This window comes from Cricetulus griseus (genome assembly GCF_003668045.3).
Source record: "Cricetulus griseus strain 17A/GY chromosome 1 unlocalized genomic scaffold, alternate assembly CriGri-PICRH-1.0 chr1_0, whole genome shotgun sequence".
Lineage (NCBI taxonomy): Eukaryota > Metazoa > Chordata > Mammalia > Rodentia > Cricetidae > Cricetulus > Cricetulus griseus.
This window is the reverse complement of record NW_023276806.1, coordinates 7,450,829-7,472,550: the sequence shown is the minus strand read 5'-3', so window position 1 is coordinate 7,472,550 and position 21,722 is coordinate 7,450,829.

The window sequence follows — 21,722 nt, the reverse complement described above, 5'->3', positions numbered from 1 at the left end:
GTTGATAGCAATGATTAGTGCTCTCCACCTCCTCTTCTGCACTGAAACCCCTGTGAATGCTTATTGTTGTGACTACTATAACACAATCACCGCAAGCTCAGTGTGTTCACTCCACTCTGTAAATCAAAACTCGGGTTTACTGTGTAAGAGTCACGGCTTTGGCAAGGGGGCTCTGAGTGGAAGATTATGAAAACGTGTGTTTGAAAATACATTCCACTGTTTAAGCTCTGTCATGATCCACTTCTTCCTGTGTCACCAGGGATGAGACTCGCTGTGCCGCTGTATGTGAAGAGTAAGTGAGAGGTGCGTGGACCACGTGCGGCATGGACGCTGTAAAGGATTATTGAGTGGAGCCAGTCACGCAAGTGACATGGTGTTATGCCTCACTGGAGGCAGGAAGACATAAGCACCCATGCTGGGGAAGGGCTGTGGCTGAGGAGCACATCCCCATTTACTACAAAAAGAGTCCAAACGCTAGTCTGTTACATTCAAAACACTCTATAGTTCTGTCTCTAGCAATACTTCTTGTAAAATAATTTTTAATTTATTAATAAAAAACGATAAAGTTAACCAAACTTTTTGCTCACCTTACCAACACAACTATTGTCTCCTCCCATCATCAACAACAAAACAACAGCATCCACATCTCATTGGATGAGGGCTTCTCTACTTCTCCAGATCATTCATTAGACATTTAGTAATCCTCGTGGACTATTGCATCCTTTGAAACTCTTAACATTGCCTGTTTTCTTACACAAACTTTGCCAACAGCATGCTTGGGCTTTCTGAAGGGATCGTTGGTGTGTGAGCTCCTACTAGGTGCCCAAACACTGATCCAAGTACTTACATGTGTTAACTCATGAATGCATTTTACTCTCAGCATGGCACTATTAGGCATGTATTCTTATTTTCTCATATTGCAAGTAAGGAACTGGGGTGTCAAGAGGGCAGGGCACATGTCTAGGACCTCACAGCTAAACTATATGGGGTCATGAGGATCCAGAATCCACATTCTTAGCCTGATTCTGCAGACTGAGTCCATAGCAAAGATCAGGTAGAGCTGGAACTTTGGCTGTTGGCATTTCACTCTAACAAACCTGGGATTATTGAAAGAGAAAAGAAATACACAACTCTCATGTCTTTTTACCCAGAAAAGTAGCCGCTCTTCCTCCTCTGTGTTCCTCCTAAATCAACATCCGATTGTACTTGAGCCCACATTTCTATGGTATTCGACAGCTTGCTACTGTGCTGAGTATGAAACGCAGTATTCTCTCCTGAGAAATGCACAGCTTAGACACTACATGACCCTTGCCCCAAAGTTGACATCACACACAGCAGCTAAACTCTCTCATTCCCAGTAAAGTTAGGGTAAATTAATGAGTTATTAGAAACTAACGAATCTATCATAACAAGTAAAATTACTGAGGGTTAATCCTTATTTTATGATGTCTGACTGCTTTTTACATATGGATGACACTTTCTTGAATGGTAACTTTGTATATTTTATATTTAAACATACTTTTATGGATGAGATGTACAGTTGAACACGATGGTACTCGCCTGTAATGTTCAGGAGGCTGAGGCAGGAAGATGGCCTATGAAGCTTAACAGTGTTAAAATATTTGCTTAAATTAGAAATAAAGAAGAGGCAGATGAGACATAAGATTAAAAGACATATTACACATATTAATCGGTTTATTATAGGCCCAGCAGATTAAAGAGACTGAGAGAGAAGAGGAACAGGGTAAATGGCTGACTGCCATGGCCGGTCGCCATAGAGACAGAGAGAGATATAAAGAGACAGAGAGAAGAAAAGAATAGAAGCAGAGAGAAGAGTAGAGAGTGTAGAGAGAGAAGTGTAGAGATCAGAGAGAGCGTAAATGGGCAGGGACCTGTCTTTTAAAGGGGTCCTCTGCACCTGCATGCAGACTTAGTTCCTATGGAACCCTGGCTGACCAGGGTACTGCCTGTTTTGCCAGGTAACAGGGGCAGGCCAGCATAATGCCTGAAACTTTCAAATGGGATCCTGCTTCAAAATACAACATGGGTAAATGGTAGAGCGCTCTCCCAGAACTCACCACTAAATTCTAGGGACAAGGCTTGCTGGCTGAACCCATTAATTAGTCCAAACAGGCCCTAAGTTTTGATCCCAGTGCTAAAAATAGCTAAATTGATGGATGGATGAGTAGTTTATACATGTATATATTCTATATGTAATCATGACTTGTTCACATTTTAATTTCATTAACTTATCTGTAAACTTTTACAGTTTTTAAATTAGTCTGTTTCCATAGAAAAGTTCTAGCTACATATTGTACCAAACTTTTGTAAACAACAACAACAATAATAAAGATAATAATAATTTTTCCTGGTCAAATCCTGTTGTAATTCTATTTCATGGTTTTTGGAAGTTGGTTCAATAACTGAATTATTTACATCACCATTTTAGGTAATGTTTTAAGCAACCAAGCAGCCAAACATTTAAAATCCATTAATGTCCTATGGAGGTTTAAATACAATTGGCCCCCAAAAGCTCATAGGGAGTGGCACTATTAAGAGGTGTGACCTTGTTGAAGTAGGTGTGGCCTTGTTAGAGGAAGTGTGTCACTGCGGGGACAGGCTTTGAGGTGTCTTTTGCTCAAGCTTCACTCCATGTGACAGTCCACTTCCTGTAGCCTTCTAATCAAGACGTAGCCAGCACCGTGTCCGCCTGCCTGCTGCCATGCTCCCCACCATGACGACAATGGACTGAACCCCTGTACTGTAAGTGAGCCCCCACCCCAATTAAACGTTTTCCTTTATAAGAGTTTCTGTGGTCATGGTGTCTCTTCACAGCACTAGAAACCTTGACATCTATTCACATGCCCGCACTGTTCAAGCAGAGTGCATCTCTGTAATGGCAAGCTGTACTCTATCCTCTGCCTATGATCTGGAGGGATAATAAAGTACTTTCCTTTAGCATTTATATTTCCCAATTTGAGATCCAGTACTTAAAATAACAAAATGTTTTCATTACAAAAGATTAAAAGGCTATCCATGTGTGGGCAGATACACATACACACACACACACACACACACACACACACACTCACACACACTCACTCACTGTACCCAGACTCTTTACACCACTGTTATGGGCCGCTCTCCCACCACTAATTCCTGGCTATCAGGGTCCTGACAGCCATGCTCTAGCTAAGTAGCCTGAATCCAGGTCCATGGGCCTTTGCTCACATCTATGAGGTTGTGAAATGTCATGAATTTCATTTCTGCCTTCCTTGTTATGAGGAATAAGCAAGTTCTGCATATGTCACAGCAATTGTTTAATAAATGTGTACTGTCACTTCAATCATAATAGCAGGGGACCTGCAGCCATTTCTACAAACACCGGTAATAAGTATGTTGTCCCTAATGTTCCCTCTGTTACAGAATAGCATAAGGACTTCATGCTATGTGAAGGACATAATGTGCTCCTCAGAGTAGTCTATTTCCTGGTTAAAAAAAAAAGAAAAAGAAAAAAAAAAGTTCCAAGTAAGGAAAAGTTCAGCTGTAAATGCCTGCCTCCTTATTAGTGTGTGTCATAACCACAATATTAATAGCATATCCAGTAAGTGAAACGACCAGATATGGATACAGCTATAACTTTTCTGTCTGTAAAATGGTAAAATGTGAGCTTTTAGCCGGATGTTAGTGGTGCACGCCTTTAATCCCAGCACTCAGAAGGCAGAGGCAGGTGTATCTCTGTGAGTTTGAGGCCAGCCTGGTCTACTGAGCAAGTTCCAGGACAGGCTCCAAAACAATACAGAGAAACCCTGTCTCAAAAAACCAAAATTAATTAATTAATTAATTAATTAAAATATGAGCTTTTAAAATATATATTTCATATCAGATTGGTGACTACCCTAATTGCCATCAAAGAACCTTCATCCAGTAACTGATAGAGACAGATGCAGAGATCCACAGCCAAGAACTGGTCGGAGCTCTAGGAATCCTGTTAAAGAGAGGGAGGAAGGATTGTAATGGCCAGGGGGTCAAGGACATCACAAGGGAACACACAGTAACAGCTAACCTGGGCTCAGAGGAGCTCATAGTCTGGGCTGACAACCAGGGGGGCCTGCGTGGACCTGACCTAGGCCCTCTACATATGTGCAGCAGTTGTGTAGCTTGGTCTGTTGTGGACTCACAGCAGGAGCAGGGCTGTCCCTAATGCCTCTGCTGGCTTTGGGGAACTTACTCCCCATACTGTGTTTCCTTGTCCAGCCTTAATACAAGGGAGGAACTTAGTCCCACAGCAAATCAATATGCCATGCTTTGTTGATTCCCAGCAGAGGGATGGTAGGAGGAGGGAACAGGAGGTGAAGAAGGAGGAGAGACTGAAGTCAGGATGTAAAATAAATGAAAAAATTATGGAGTCCAACAAGATTGTGGTTGAACAGAAAGGATTATTTAACAGCATTGGTGAGACAAAAGAAAAGTGTCAAAATAATAGTTCAGGGATTTTTAACATGATTGAATGCTTGTATGAATAAAAAATGTTGAAGTGTGCAGTTCAGCCTTGAAAACATTTTATTTTACAATCTCTTATAAACTGAAGCCTTTGGTTTCTCCCTAGAGGTCATAAAATGTCAAAGCTAAAAGTGGGCTTCTCGTTTGCATGTAAGCATATGTGTGCCTGGGAAAGGCACACGGAAGGCTAAAACAGATTCAAGATGAATGGATCATCTATGAGCTACAGGTGACACCCAATGGCTTAAGTGAATTCACTTTCTCATAAAAACCAAGACGTAGTGAGAAGCCCTCTCCCCCTGTCAGATGTGACTGGACTGTGACTCTCCCTAGCATCATTTTCTGTCTGTAAGACTTCAAGACACGTTGCATGATTTGTTACACTAAAAACTCACCTGCATTTTTATGAGGTAAGAAAACTTACTACAAGCTGAAACTTAGACGAGATCTCTTCCAGAGCATGGAAAATACATAAAAGTCCCTCTGCCCAGGACCAGCACCATTCTCACACCTGGGAAAGCAGGGTGAGAAATTCAGAGCAAACACAAGACTAGAAATCCAAACATCTCAGTCAATTTGCTCCCAGCAGCTGTAGGCAGAGGACTGTGCAGGGCCAGCCTAGCCTGGAATGGCCTAGGTGCCGCCACTCACATTCTTGCAGAGAAGCAAGTATTAAAATATTTTTGAACTAGCTGGCCACAAGATTCCAGATAAATGCTTGACTGTTACTTTTTCCTTATTTAAAAAAAAAAACGAAAAATAAAAATTTCCATCTAAAAATAAATACCCATTTTTTATAAAAGGAAAATCCTAAAACTGTGTATGATTTCAATTAAATGGTCTTTTCTCGGCTACAAAACACATCTTATCAGTGGCAAAGGGAAGAACTAGAAGTTTAAACAGAAATAGCAATCCAGAGCAAGATGGCAGGAGGGGCAAGCTCCTCTCCACAAAAATCATCAAGTATCTTCACAAGAGCCTAGGAAACTAGGTGAGAGGTCCCAGGACCTGGTTTTAGCACATGAAGACCATTGCATGAAGAGATAGGAAGAATTACTCACACGACCATGCCCAGCTCCAAGCACTGGTGGGGTGGTTGGGAACATCCCCTGCTTGAGGAGAGAAAGGAAGTGAGCTCAGGAGGTAAATTTACAGTAAGGTACCAGGCAAACCTTGCTAAGAACCAGGAGCGGGTGGGCTCCTCACACCCTCAACCCAAATGCCACCCAACCCCGTCTCCTGCCTAGCTTCACATCAGCCATGGGGGCAAGAGACTGCTTCTAGCCCCCTCCACAGCTTCATGCAGCAGCACACACCACAGGAGAACCCACGCCTGCTGGGGGTAAGCTGGAAAAGTAAGAACAGGACTTTGTCGTGGAACTATGACATCCAGGCTTACTACAGTGAAACCCAGAATCAGGCAGAATCCAGGGACACCTTGTTCCCTGGCCAGTGTTTGTAAACAGTCTCTGGACCTGCCCGAGCACCTAGAAAAGACTTGTGCCCCAGAAAGGAAGTATCATGTTTCACCCTGCACACCCCCAGCTGTGGAACGGGCTCGGGGCACACACCCAAGACTGTACAAGTTCCTGAAGCCATGAGACTCGGAGCAACCAAGCTTGCTGTCAGTGTAAGCCACTGCGCACCTTACTCATCCCCAGCCCCAGGAACCACACCAAAGTGATGTCTACATGAGGAAAGAAAAGAATGCTGGCTACGAAGTCACCACCGTCTGAACCCAGGTGCTCCACTGCTGAGACACAGAACCAGACAGCCTCCTGCAGCAATTGTTCACAGAGTAATGACTGTGGGTGAGGCCTCCGGCCCTGCCCCCGTGGAGGATCACAAGTGTGAATTAACCTTTTAAGAACTCTGATTTCATTTTGAACATCATTACCGGCTGCAGCTTTTGGGCTGATTCTTGTTTGGTGCCCCTCTGGTATAAACAGTAACAACACACACCAATTACATACATGTGGCATATTTATTTATCTGTTTATTTATTTATTTACTTTATTGCTTATGGCACCATCTAGTACTAACACAGCTTAAGGGGTCATGTTTCACTAGAATTAGAGGCACAAGGCCAAACTATGAAGACAGGAACAAGTACCTAATTCCTCAGTGGATAAACAGCTTCGCTCACCAAAACACATCACAAACTGTCAAAGAATGGTGAGCTCACGTAGCCGACCAGAGGCTGAGTCCATAGCAAACATTATGTGTGAATCTGTAGTGATATGTTATTTATGATTTATTAAAGCTTGACTGAGGATTCAGAAAGCTGTCAGCCACAAGCTATAGAGATCAGCAGTGATGATACATACCTTTAATCCCAGCAGCCAAAAGCTAAGAGGTGGTGGTACACACCTTTAATCCTAGGACTCAGGATTAAGAGACAGACTGATCTCTGTGACTCCAAGGTTACCCAGATCTACATAAGAGTGACACAGTCTAAAAGAGAATTATAGCTCACACCTTTAATCCCAGAACTACAGGGGTATAAAAGACAGGAGCAAGGATTCAGTAGAGGCATTCGATCGCCAGCCACGCTGAGGAGAGGTAGCAGTTTCAGAATCCTGCGTGGACCAGCCCTTTCAGCCTGAGGTAGAGGTAAGAAGCTAGTGGCCAGCTGCTTTGATTTTCTGATCTTCAGTTTGAAGCTTGGACACCAATGTCAGTCTCTGGGTCTTTTACTTTTTCATGTTGCAAGAATCCAAGGTTTGTCTTAAAGAAGGTGTTGAGATACACATGCTTTGACTGGCCCTGCAATCCCAGAATTCAAGAGCTACACAATAAATGACCACAAGGCTGAGGTGAGCCTTAGCTATGTAACAAGAACCTTGTCTCAAAATTTGTCTAAAAAAATTTTAAAGACTAAAATCACATCAAGTATCTTTTCCAACCACAATGGAATAAAACTGGAAACCAATATGGAAAACCACACAAATTATACAACACAAGGAAATTAAACAACTTCTGAAAAACCAGTTGATAGGAAAAGAAATTAGCTAGGAAACACTTTAATTATTATAACAATTAAATGTAGAAGAACAACATGCCAAGACCTGTAGGATAATGCAGCAAAGACATTAGCAAGGGGAAGTATTCGAGGTTGAAGAGATCACCAAGAAGACAGGACGACATCCTATGTCCGTGGATGGAAAGAACTGTGCTAACTCTTCCAAATGCCCAAAGCCGTCTACTTTGCCATCACCACAATGCGTTCTCTATCAAAACATGGGTGATAGTCTTCAGAGAAGTAGCAAACCACAAAACATTCCACATAACCAGAGCAACCTTGAGCAAAGAGAACAAAGCAGAAGACATTTTACTACCTTACTTGAAAAATTAGTTGAAGTCTTTAGTCAAGAAAAGATGATACTCTCATGAAAACAGATACATAGACCAATGGAACCAATATATATATGGAACCAGACATAAATTCAAGCATCTGCAACCAGCTGACTCTAGAAGTGCAGCACAAACGTTTAACAGACAAAAGAGAGCCTCTTCAGCAAATCAGATACCTGTAATGCAGAAGGTAAACTTTACTCTGGTATCTTACAGTGTACAGTAAGAGAATCCAAAATATCAAAGGCCTGAAAAAACGTAAGGGAAAAAAATAAAGAAAGAAATGGAGTAAGAAAGAAAGCAGACAGAGGGAGGAAGGAAAGGAGGCATGGAGAAAGAGAAGGTGAGAAAAGGAAAGAAGTTGAGTAAAAGAGTCAAACCATACCATAGTAGAAATTCTTCAAGATGTGGTACAAGCAAAGGGTGTTTTGTTTTGTTTTGTTTTGTTTTGTTTTGTTTTGTTCTTGTGTGAGATCCCAAGAGCATAAGTAAAATATTCGCAGTGTAAAAAGAAGTATGGTTAATAATAAAAACAAAAAGTCCTGATAGTAAATTACTGTGTGAACCACTGATCCATTGCTGGGTATACATCAAGGGGAATTAAATCAGTATATTCAGGAGACACATGCATTCCCCATGTTAATAAAGCATGGTTCAGAACCACTATGGCACGGAGTCAACACATGTTTTCACAGTCAGGCAAATGAATAAAGAGGATAACGCAGTGTGTGTGCCTAGCAGACTACGTCTCATCCATGAGCAGCATTCTCTTCTTTCCGAGGGTTCAGATTCAGTTCCCAGCACTCCAGGGTGGCTCACAACTGACTGTAACCCCAGTCCCTAGGGACACATTGCCCTCTTCTGAACTCTTCAGGCATCAGGCATGCATGTAATGCATATACATTCACTCAGGCAAAACACTCATCACAAAAAATAAAATAAATAAATCTTTTTTTGAATTTAAAATAAAATGAAATCACAACAGACTGTTACCAGCCATAGAGAAGAACCCTGTCATCTGCAACAACACTCACTGGCCTGGGGGACACCATTTTCTGTGTGGTACGTTGCACATAGTAAGGCAGTACCTCACGCTGTCACTCAAGGGAGAGAGGAGGAAGACACATGTTGGACGACCATCAGCAAGTCAAGCAGGAAGAGGAACTAACTGCTCTTGAGCTTCATTGCAAGTGAGGCAACTGTGGGGTACTTCACAGTAACCCACAAATGAGCCCCAAGCTTCCCAACACAGGGAGGGAGGCTAGGGAGGCTGCTCAGAAAGTTCAGTGCTTGCTGTATGAGTGTGAGGGCCTGGATTCAGTTTTGCAGAACTTATGTTCTGGGACAGTATGGCAGTATCCCCTGCAATGAGGGGATAAAGACATGTGAGAATCCCTGAAAAGCCATGGGCCAGCTAGATTAGTGTGCACAGAAACAGACGTGCTGCCTCAACCAAGGTAGAAGGCAAGAATGGAATCCAAGGTTGTCCTCTGCCTCCATGTGGGCCATGGCACGCATGCATCTGCACCACACACACACACACACACACACACACACACACACACACACACACAATCACACAAACACACATACACACACACACAATCACACACACAATCACACAAACACACATACACACACACAATCACACACACACAATCACACACACACATACACACACACACAATCACACACACATACACACACATACACACAATCACACACACACATACACACACACACAATCACACACACACAATCACACACACACATACACACACACACAAATACACACCCACACAATCACACACACACATACACACACACACAAATACACACACACACAATCACACACACATACACACACACACACCACACACACACACACACACACACACACATACATAGAGAGGGGGAGAGACAGAGAGTGGTGGGGTAGATAAAGAGACAGACAAGCAGAGAGACACACATAAACCTACAGACACAAACACATGAGAGAGAGAGAGAGAGAGAGAGAGAGAGAGAGAGAATAGGAGGGAGGGAGGGAGGGGAGAGAGACAGAGAGTGCATGTGGGGTAGATAAAGAGACATGAAGAGAGAGACACACACACAAGCACACAGACACAAACACATACATACATACATACACGTACACGCACACACACAGATGTAGGGAGACACCATAACCCACGCCTCCTAAGGGCGTGGTCAAGGGGAATTCAGGATGATGGATGTTAGGTTCCTAAGGTGTGGCAGACACGTGCAGGCCCCTTCTCTCCAGCCTCCCTGCCTTGCTGCCTCTGGGCACACTCTGGCTTGCCCTTGGCTGCTATTTATCTGAATAAAGGTATTTTGAATCTATAAGCCTTCTCCATCTCCTTCACAAAGAGAAAAAGAGAGGGGTGGGGAAGGTAAAAAGACAGACAAGGAGAGAGAGAGAGGAGAGAGAGAGAGAGAGAGAGAGAGAGAGAGAAAGGTGGGGGAGATAAAGAGACAGACAAGCAGAGAGATAGATAGATAGAGAGATAGAGAGGTGGGGGAGATAGAGACAGACAAGCAGGGAGAGAGAGACACACACACAAAGACTGAGAGGGGAAGACAAACACAAGATAGATTAAAATAAGAAGAAACTATATTTTTGAGGGAATAAAAAAGCTGGAGTGCCCTGATTTAATCAATAGACATTGTTGAAATATACCACCATCCTATAGAACATGTACCAATGTACAAATACTGTCAGCTGAAAATTAATTAATTTTAAAAATGCAAAATAGTAACTGTAAAAAAAAATCTGTGCATTAACACAAAGTGTAGGCATGTCAGAACTACCTAAATGCTGAGTGCTGGCTTGCTGGTACACTGCGAGAGTGTAGCAGAGACCACCACTCTGCAGGCCAAGGAGACTGAGGACAAGCAGATAAGAGGCTGTTGCTCCTGCCTTGAGTGAGCTGTGATATTATTTTGCAGTCTATGTATTTTTTTCTTATTTTTTATTAGTTCAAATTAGGAACAAGCTTGCTTCACATGTCAATCCCTTCTCCCTCTCCCTCCCCTCCCCTCAGCCCTTTCCTCAACCCCCACCTGCCCTCCACCCATCCACCCTCCACTCCCCAGGCAGGGTAGAGCCCTTGACAGTGGCTCCCCAAAGTCCACCACATCATCCTAGGCCGGGCCGAGGCCCTCACCCATGTGTCCAGGACAAGAGTGCATCCCTTCACGTGGGACGGGCTCTCAAAGTCCCTTCTTAACCAGGGAAAAATACTAATCCACTACCAAGGGCCCCCTAGAGTGTGGAGACTTCCTAATTGACATCCATGTTCAGAGATCTGGATCAGTCCTGTGCTGGCCTCCCAGACAGAAGTCTGGGGTCCATGTGCTCCCCCTTGTTTAGGGCAGCTGTTTCTGTGGGTTTCACCAGCCTGGTACCGACCCCTTTGATCTTCATTCCTCCCTCTCTGCAGCTAGGTTCCAAAGTTCAGTTCAGTGTATAGCTGTGGGTGTCTGCCTCTGCTTCCATCAGCCACTGGATGAGGGTTCTAGGATACATAAAAAGTAGTCATCAGTCTCATCATAGGGGAAGCACATTTAGGTTATCCTCTCCACCATTGCCTAGATTGTCAGTTCCTGTCATCCTTGTAGATCTCTGGAAATCTCCCTAGTGCCAGATCTCTCCTCAGACCTATAATGGCTCCCTCTGATATGGTATCTCTCATCCTTCTCTCCTCTATTCTTCCCCCAACTCAACATTTCTGCTCCTCCATTTCCTCCTGTTCTCCTCCTCTCATTCTGGCAGCTCCCTCTCCCCTACCCTCATAATCCCAATTGGCTCAGGAGTTCCTGCCCCTTCCCATTCTCAGGGATCCATGCATTCTCCCCTTAGAGTATTTCTTGTTTCCTAGTTGCTTTGGTGAAGAGGATTGTAGGCTGGTAATACTTTGCTCTATGTCTAAAATTCATGTATGAGTGAGTACATACCATGTTTGTCTTTTTGTGACTGGGTTACCTCACTCAGAATGGTTTCTTCTAGTTCCATCCATTTGCCTGCGAATTTCAAGATTCCATTGCTTTTTTCTGCAGAGTAGTACTCCATTGTATAAATGTACCACATTTTCTCAATCCATTCTTCAGTTGAGGGGCATCTAGGTTGCCTCCAGGTTCTGGCTATTACAAACAATGCTGCTATGAACATGGTTGAACATATGTCCTTGTTGTATGAACGCACATTATTTGGGTATATGCCCAAGAGAGGAATTACTGGATCTTGAGGTAGGCTGATTCCCATTTTTCTGAGCAACCACCATACTGATTTCCAAAGTGGTCTTACAAGTTTGCACTCCCACCAGCAATGGAGGAGTGTTCCTTTTTCTCCACATCTTCTCCAGCACAGATTGTCTTTGGTGTTTTTGAATTTACCCATTCTGGCCAGTGTGAGATGGTATCTCAGAGTTGTTTTGAGTTGCATTTCTCTGATGGCCAAGGATTTTGAGCACTTTCTTAAGTGTCTTTCAGCCATTTTAGATTCCTCTGTTGAGAATTCTCTATTTAGTTCTGCACCCCAATTTTTAATTTCATTGTTTGGTGTTTTGGTGGCTAGCTTCTTGTGTTCATTGTATATTTTGGAAATCAGCCCTCTGTCAGATGTGGGGTTGGTGAAGATCTTTTCCCATTCTGTGGGCTGTTGTTTTGTCTTACTGACTGTGTCCTTTGCCTTACAGAAGCTTCTCAGTTTCAGGAGTTCCCATTTATTATTTGCAGACCTCAATGTCTGTGCTACTTGGCATAATTTTCAGGAAGTGGTCTCCTGTGCCAATTCATTCAAGGATATCTCCCACTTTCTCTTCTAGAAGATTCAGTGTGGCTGGATTTATGTTGAGATCTTTGATCCATTTGCACTTAAGTTTTGTGCATGGTGACAGATATGGATCTATCTGCAATTTTCTGCATGTCCAAATACAGTTGTGCCAGCACCATTTGTTGAAGATGCTATCTTTCTTCCATTGTATAGATTTAGCATCTTTGTCAAAAATAAGGTGTTCGTAGGTGTGTGGGTTGATATCAGGGTTTTCAATTCCATTCCATTTGTCTATCTGTTTATTTTTGTGCCAATACCAAGCTGTTTACAGAACTATGGCTCTATTATAGAACTTGAAGTCAGAGATAGTGATGCCTCCAGAAGATCCTTTATTGTAAAGAGTTGTTTTGGCTATCCTGGGTTTTTTGTTTTTCCATATAAAGTTGAGTATTGTTCTTACAAGGCCTGTGAAGAACTGTGTTGGGATTTTGATGGGGATTGCATTGAATCTGTAGATTACTTTTGGCAAGATTGCCATTTTTACTATGTTGATTCTACCTATCCAAGAGCATGGGAGATCTTTCCATTTTCTTCTTTAATTTCTTTCTTTAAAGACTCAAAGTTCTTACAGTACAGGTCTTTTACTTCTTTGGTTAGTGTTACCCCGAGATATTTTATGTTGCTTGTGGATATTGTAACTGAGATTCTCTCTTCCATCTCTTGAATTCTATTGGTTATACTCACATCTTTAATTCCTGATCATTTATCCAGCCTTTCTATTTTCAGCATCCCCTCATTCTGTGTTTTCTTTATTGTGTTTATTTCAGCTTTCATGTTTTGAACTGTTTTGAGTGCTTCCTTCATTTGTTTGGTTGTTTTTTCTTGGCTTTCTTTAGATTCTTTAAGAGATTTGTTTATTTCTTGAATTTTTTGGTTTGTCTTTTCCTCCATTTCATGTAATTTTTTGCTTGTTTTTCTATTTCTTTAAAGGATTTTCTTGTTTCCTCTTTAAAGGTCTCTGTCATCTTCCTAAGATAATTTTTGAGGTCCATCTCTTCTTCATCCTCTGTGTTGGGCTTTTCAGATCTTGCTGCTGTGGAGTCCCTAGATTCTGGTGGTGTCAGATTGGTCTTTTTGTTGTTGAGTGTGTTTCTATTCTGTCTTCTTCCCATCTCTTCTTCAAGTTGGTGCAGGTGGGATCTCTCTATCTGCTCTTGTGACCCGGTGGTGTGTGTGGGCCAAGACTTCAATGTCCGAAGTTCTGGATGGTCTTGCCTCTCCTGGTAGTCTCCTCACTCAGTAGGGGTTGGGCCTCAGTAGGGGTCAAGCCTGCAGAGTGGGAAGGAAGAGGTGTTTCCAGACTCCAGGAGCTTCTCCCTGGCTGGACAGGTCCTTTCTAAACAGTCACATGCCCAGAGAGATCCGGGGTGAATGGGACTTTGGACAGGAGTCAGGCAAGAGCAGAGGGTACACTCACCTCGGTAGGTGTCAGAGTCTATGTATTTTTTAACATTGACAGCGTTGTTAGAAATCACTGGGAAGCAAGTCCTGAGTCAGGTTTGAAACCTCAGTTTTCTTGCCCAAATCTCATTTCCTCCAAACTCTGCTAAGCAGATTCCGGAAGCCATGTTGCCTGCCAGGCTGGGAGCAGCTCCCTTCATAACATCTCCCTAATGCTCATATTCTATTTCTCAAATTGGATAATGATTACTTCATGATAACTTGTCACATTATATGAATGATTTTTGGCATAAATACTTCAAGTCAAAAGGACGCTGACTCAGATTTCTGGCCTACTCCATAAATAATGGCTGACAATGCCTTAGCTGAGGTCGGAAAAGGTAGATAGGTGTCTGGAGGTCAAGGGAGGGACCTGATGTAGGATAGTGCTGGGAGCCAGGCAGCATGCAAAGCCATAGGAGAGAAGGAGGTGGCCTTGTGAGAGAAGACAAAAAGGACAAAGATGTTGAGCACAACAGAGAAAAGGGCAAGTATACAAACACACAAAATGGGAGACGTTGAGGAAGACATCAAGAGCAGTTTCAGTGGGTGATGGGGTTAGGGTTAAGTGAATGTCTATGCGGCAATAGACAGAAAATCTAAAAATGACTAGCCAGGACTGTGGCACTCTGCATTCTCTTGTAGCCTTATGAGATAGTAATGTCACCATTCCCATTTCAGATGGAGAAAACAAGTCTTAGGACAGACAATTTGCCCAAGGTCACATGAGTATCAAAGGCAGGGATTGGAATCCAATTCCAAATCCCTCTGAGTCTTAAACTCGTAGTTCATTCCACCACTTGACGAGGCAATGTACAAAGCACATGGGAAAGTACAGATTGAGGGATTCGGTAGCTCTCTTGCTCAGCAAATAGGAGCTAAATTGTTTATATAAAATGGAAAGCATTCAAGCTGCCTGAAAACACTGGTTTTCAAAACCAAGTGTACATCATTGGACCTGAAGTAAGTATGTCCATCAACAGCACAACCTAACACGTGTTTACTCAGCATGGTTGTCTCTTGTTTCAGTTTGGTTGTCTCTTGTTTCAGTTTGGCACTGCCTGTCCACGTACTAGTTTATCTTTAGATTCCCAGTTCTCTGGCACTACACCAATGAAGAGTCTTATGTCTGTTGTCAACTGAATAGCCCGCTACTACTGCCTCCATCAAAATGATAAACCAAACCACAGGCCATGGTATCCGGATGGTATTTTTATGTGGGATAGTGGGTAGATATTTTCAAGGCCCATTTTAAGTGCTCAAATTGACTTCATTTTCCAGATAATTTTAAAATGATGAAAAAGTTAATCTTAATACATTGCTTACCCATTTATTTAATTCATTTGATTTCTCCACTTTATCAGTTATATAAACTATCATGTCCTTCTGCATTGTTAAAATCCCAATGATCCAAATGTCTTGGCATTCAATTAAATTCAAGAGGTGTCCAAGGGCGTTGTCCACTTCCATCCCTGAGTTCTTGAGAACTTCCTTCAAGGTTGGGCTGCTCCAGGAATCGTTATATTATAATGTGTTTTTTCTTCTGATCAGTAAAAATCACAGTGTCTTCATTAAATAAATCTGGAAATTTTTACATTCTCCCTTGCCTTGCTCTGATGTCTTTCCAGACGTTTTAATTTTTATCAGAATTTTCCATGAGTCTACATCAACCAAATTGTTGAAAAGTGTGGCATTGATACTGCATTCTTTCCTAGAGTTTCCATGTTTGGATTTTTACTGAGTGAGCTAACAAATTGACAAACACCTTAGGAATTTATATACAAGTATCGTGTAGAAAATATATGATGTCATGGAGATCCTGCAGCTTAGGATCTGCATGTCCAGGGCTCCAGCAGTTCATAGATGAGGTAAAAGTTGCAGTGGGCCAACCCATAGCCTTGGTTCTGGGCCTGAGAGGTGACTGGGTTGGTCAGCCTGCTAGTTTTGCCTCATCGTCACCATCAGGGTGAGCTCTCCAGCAGTGCCCTGGCTTGATCACCCACTGCAGCAGGCAGCAGGCAGCACGGCCAGTTCTCCTGCTTTCAAGCCTTCAGGGACCATCTTCTCCCCACCCACACCACAGGGCCAGCTCCACTGGTGAGGTGCAGGGCCCACTCTCCCATTCCTGTGTCCCCAGGCCAGCTCTCCTGTCTGCCTCAGGTGGCAAGGGGAACATGACACATGGCAACAACAGGATATCCAAGAGGAGTCTCCATGAAGGCCCAGTATTGGCCTCAAACCAGACCAATGACTCATTGCAAGAAATACTTACAAGAAAAGATGTATAGACTAAAGAGGTATTCTGGGCGACTCATGGTGTCACACTACAGCTTCTATGATGAGACTCTTTTTCTTTTATATTTCCTGTTTGTTTGCTTTTGTATATTGTTTTTTTTAATTTTATTTTCTTTGGGAGGGAAGGTTGCAAGGGCAGAGGGCAGATATGAAGGGAGTAAGAGATGATGGGATCAGGATGCATGATATGAAATCAACAGAAAAAATCAATAAAGGCTTTTTTTAAAGAAGATATAGGAATGTGAGTGTATGCATGTATTTATATGTGTGTATGTGTTTACCAACATTACCAACTTTGCCAACATTTTTACTAAAAATTACTAACATGACTATCACATATGTATACATAGAACCCTAACAACAAAGAGATATGTATATATATGTATATACAACCCAGAATATTAAATTACTGCATTTTTAAAAATATCAATATATATACATTTATATTCTACTTGGAAGTTTGTTCTTTCTTGATTTTTAAGCCCTGTCAATCCCATAATTTAACTTGTTTTCTGAAAACAATTGCTGTTTGTAAATGATAGAGAAGCCAGTGCGTCTATATAAATAGAATATCAAACAAGAACACAAACTCCGCATCCTCCTTGGCGGAGAGATGACGCCAGACTTCCTCGGGCAGCTGAGCAGCACCTGTGCTTTCCTGTGCTTTCGTTGCTGTCACATGACAAAGCTTCTGAACTGGTGAGAACCGTGGTCGCCTCATGTAAGTGACCGTCATGCAATCTGTCTACTCTCAACAAAATGGACCTGCGTGGCTACTACCTTGCTCGAAATCATAAGCCAGGCCTCTGGAAGTACAGTCCAGGAACAACATCCATGAGATTAAGGAACGATAATTCTCCATTTTGTTGAAGGGAGCAAAGTATCAAAATTGTCATTGTGCACTCGTGTCCTAATCAGAGCCTGTTTTATGAAATGCATGAAATCAATGAAAACAACATTAACTCTTCTTAACATCCCATTTTAATTCTGCACCTCTCTTCCAGCAACCCAACAGCTGGAAGCCTTCCGTTCCCTGTCCTCACCGCCCAGACTTCTGTAGAGTCCATTTGTGACTGAGCCCTCCTCATCAACTGTGAATCACCTCTCACTCTCTTCCCTTTTCTAAATCTGCACCATCAACATAGACAGGTTACAGCATAAGTTACACCTGGGACACCATGAAGACCTCCGTGCTAGTCTCCTGGATACAACTATGTGTGCTTGGACATCCCACACAATGTCCAGAATAAAGTATTTCATATAAACATTACTGAAGCTGCTGGCAGGTGTAGTCTGCCCTCTTGGTACTCTGCAAGGGCAATCCAGCCTCTGACTATGCCTGCCGCAGTTTCTCATGATGTGCTATAGCATTAAAAAAAACTGAGGAGAGATGCCATTCCTGTCCTCTCTATCCACTGTACTATGTCCTCCAAGAACTTTACAGCTAATCCCAGTCAGCCAGTCACTGACTCCATCTTTTGATTCAAGGTTGCTTTATTGGTACAGTGAATTTATCTGTACGGACAATTCTCCTTCAACATGGTATAGCTAGGACTTGAGGTAAATCAGTTCCCAACTTTCTGAGGAACTGCCATAGCAATTTCCAAACTGACTGGACAAGTTTGCACTCCCACCAGCAATGGAGGAGTGTTCCCTTTGTTCCACATCCTCTCCAGCATGAGCTGTCACTTGTGTTTTTGATCTTAGTCATTCAGACAGGTGAAATATGGAATCTCAAAGAGTTCTGATCTGCATTTCCCTGATGGCTAAGGATGCTGAACATTTAACTGTTCACCAACCATTTTTGATTCCTCTGTAGAATTCTCTGCTTAGATCCACAACCCATTTTAATTGGATTATTAGTTTGTGTTTGTTTGCTTGCTTGTTTTGGTTTTTGGTAACTAGTTTCTTGAGTTCTTTATGTATTTTGGATATAAGTCCTCTATAAGATGTGGAGTTAGTAAAAGAACCTTTTCCCATTTTGTAGGCTGCCTTTCTGTCGTATTAAAAGTGTCCTTTGCTTTACAGAAGTTTTTCAGCTCATAAGGTCCCATTTATTAAATGTTGATCTTACTGACTGCACAATTAGTGTTCTTTTCAGGAAATCATTCCCTGTGCCAATGAATTCAAGGCTATTCCCCACTTTCTCTCCTATCAGGTTCAGTGTATCTGGTTTTATGTCCAGGTCTTTGACCCACTTGGATTTGAGTTTTGTGCAGGGTGAAAAGCATGGATATATTTGCATTTTTCTACATGAAGACACCAGTTCAACCAGCACCATTTGTTGAAGAGGCTGTCTTTTTCCAGTGTAAATTTCTGGTTTCTTTATCAAAAATCATGTGTCTATATGTGTGTGTGGATTAATTTCTGGATCTTCAATCCCATTTCATTGATCAGACTGTCTTTTTATGTCAATATTATGTCAATATCATGTGTTTTTGTTATTACAGTGCTGTAGTACAACTTGAAATCAGCAACAGGGGGGCCTCTAACAATTTTTGTATTCTTCAAAATTTTTTAGCTATTCTGGGATTTTTGTTTTTCCATATGAAATTGAGAATTGCCCTTTCATAGTCTGTAAAGAATTGTATTGGAATTTTGATGGGAATTGTATTGAATCATTAGATGATGATTAATTTTGGTAGGATGGCCTTTTTTACTGTGCTATTCCTACTGATCCATAAGCATGTGAGGTCTTTCCATCTTTTGATATATTCTTCAATATCTTCCTTCAAAGAATTGAAGTTTTTACTCATACAGTCTTTCACTTGATTAGTAAGAGTTACCCCAATATTTTATATTATTTGAGGCTATTGCTTCCCTGATTTCTTTCTCAGTCCATTTGCCATTTGTATATAAGAGGGCTACTATTTTATTTTATTAATCTTGTATCCTGCTACTTTGCTCAAAGTATTTATCAGCTGTAGGAGTTCCCTGCTGGAATTTTTAGAATCACTTATGTATGCTATCATACCATCTGCAAATATCAGTACTTTATCTTCTTCCTTTTCAATTTGTAACCCCTAGAGTTCCTTCGGTTGTCTTTTTACTTACTCTAGCTAGAACTTCAAGTATTATACTGAATAAATATGGAGAGGGCCAACAACCTTGTCTTTTCTGATTTTAGTGCATTTGCTTTGAGTTTCTCTCCATTTAATTGATGTTAGCTATTTGCTTGCTATAAATTGTTTTTATTTTATTGAGGTATGTCCCTTGTATTCCTAACCTCTCTGGGACTTTTTTTCATGAATGGGTATTGGATTTTGTCACAGGGTTTTTTTTTTTAATCTAATGAGATGATTATGTTCTGTTTATATGGTGGATAATGTTTAAAGATTTTCATATATTGAGCCATCCTTGCATCTCTAGAATGACCATGGTATATGATTTTTTTAAGTATTCTTGGATTTGGTTTGCAAGTATCTTGTTGAGTGTTTTGTTTTTTGTTTTTTGGTTTTTTTTTTTTTTTTTTGCATCTCTGTTCACAGGGAAACTGGTCTTTTTTTGTTGGGTCTTTATGTGGTTTGGGTATCAGAGTGACTGTGTCTTCATAAAATGATTCTGGCAATGTTCCTGTTTCTGTTTTGTGAAATACCTTGAGGAGTATTGGTATTAACTCTTCTGTGAAAGTCTGGTAGAATTCTATACTAAACCATCTGGCCCTGGTTTTTTGGTTTGGTTTGTTGTTGTTATCGTTGTTGTTGTTGTTGTTGTTGTTGTTGTTGTTGTTAGTAGACTATTAATTACTACTTCTACCTCACTAGGGTTATAGATCTATTTAAATTGCTTATCTGATCTCAGTCTAACTTTGGCAGGTGTACCAATGGAGAAAAGTTTATTTTAGGTTTTCCAACTTAGCGGAGTACAGGTTTTTAAAGTATGTCTTTACAATTCTCTGGATTTCCTCAGTGTCTATTGTTATATCACCCCTTTTGTTTCTGATTTTATTAATTTGAAGATCCTCTCTCCACCTTTTAGTTAGTTTTGGTGTTTGTCTATCTTGTTTATTTTCTCAAAGAACCAACTCGTTGTTTCATTGATTTTTTTGTGTTGTTCTCTTTGTTTCTGTTTTATTGATTTCAGCCCTCAGTGTGATTATTTCCTGCCATCTACTCCTCTTTGGTGTGTTTGTTTCCTTTTGTTCTAGATTTTTCAGGCATGCTGTTAAGTTGCTAGTATGAAATCTTTCCAATTTCTTATGTAGGTACTCAGTGCTATAAATTTTCCTCTTAGCACTATTTTCATTGTGTCCCATAAGTTTTCTTGACCTATTTTTCATCAGTAACCCCAACATTAGGGAGGTTTAAGACAGGAACAGGGTGTCAAAGTTGGCATTCATTCTCCAGCCACACTAAGGATAGGAAGGCATTGACTGGAGTCTCCAGCTGGGTTGAAGAGAGCATAGCAGTCTGAGTGAATCTGAGAAGCAGTGACGTTGGGGGCATTTTGAGGATTGCCCCTTTGGTCTGAGCTCTGGTAGAGGTAAGAGCTAGTGACCAGCTGCTTTGCTTTTCTGATCTTCAGCTTGAAGCTTGAACCCCAATATCTGTCTCGGGTCTTTTATTTTTCACGCTACAATCATTGCCTGAGATTCTCTCTTCCATCTCTTATGTTCTAGTGGTGAAGCTTTCTTCTATAGTTCCTGTTCAAATTCCTAAATTTTTCATTTCTAGAATTCCCTCAGTTTGTGTTTTCTTTATTGATTCTATTTCTGTTTTCCTTCAACCATCTGTTTGTGTTTTCTTGTATGTCATTAAGGGATTTATTCATTTCCTCCTGTTTTTATTTGTTTTTCACTAGATTTTTGTTAAGGGATTTATTCATTTCCTCTTTAAGGATCTCTATCATCTTTATATAATTGGTTTTAATGTCTTTTTCTTATGTTGCAGTTATGTTGGAATATTCAGGGCCTGCTGTGGTAGGATTGTTGGGCTTTAGTGGGGACATATTATCCAGACTGTTACTGATTGTGTTTTAATGCTGGCATCTAGGCATCTAGGTTTGGGAAGATTACAGGTCAAGGGTGCTGATTTCTGGATATGTCTTTGTTAGGTGGGTGTTTATTACTACTACTGCTGAAAATAAATTCTTCTCTCATAGAATATATCCCAACCACATTTTCCCCTCCTTCCTCTCCTCCCAGTTCCCCGCATCTCCCCTTTTCCCTGTTTCTTTCTTATAAATGATGAGGTCTCCAAGAGACAATATCCAAACAAGATAAAATAAGACATGTCAAAAGCCTTTATATTGATGCTGAACAAACCACCCCATTAGGAGA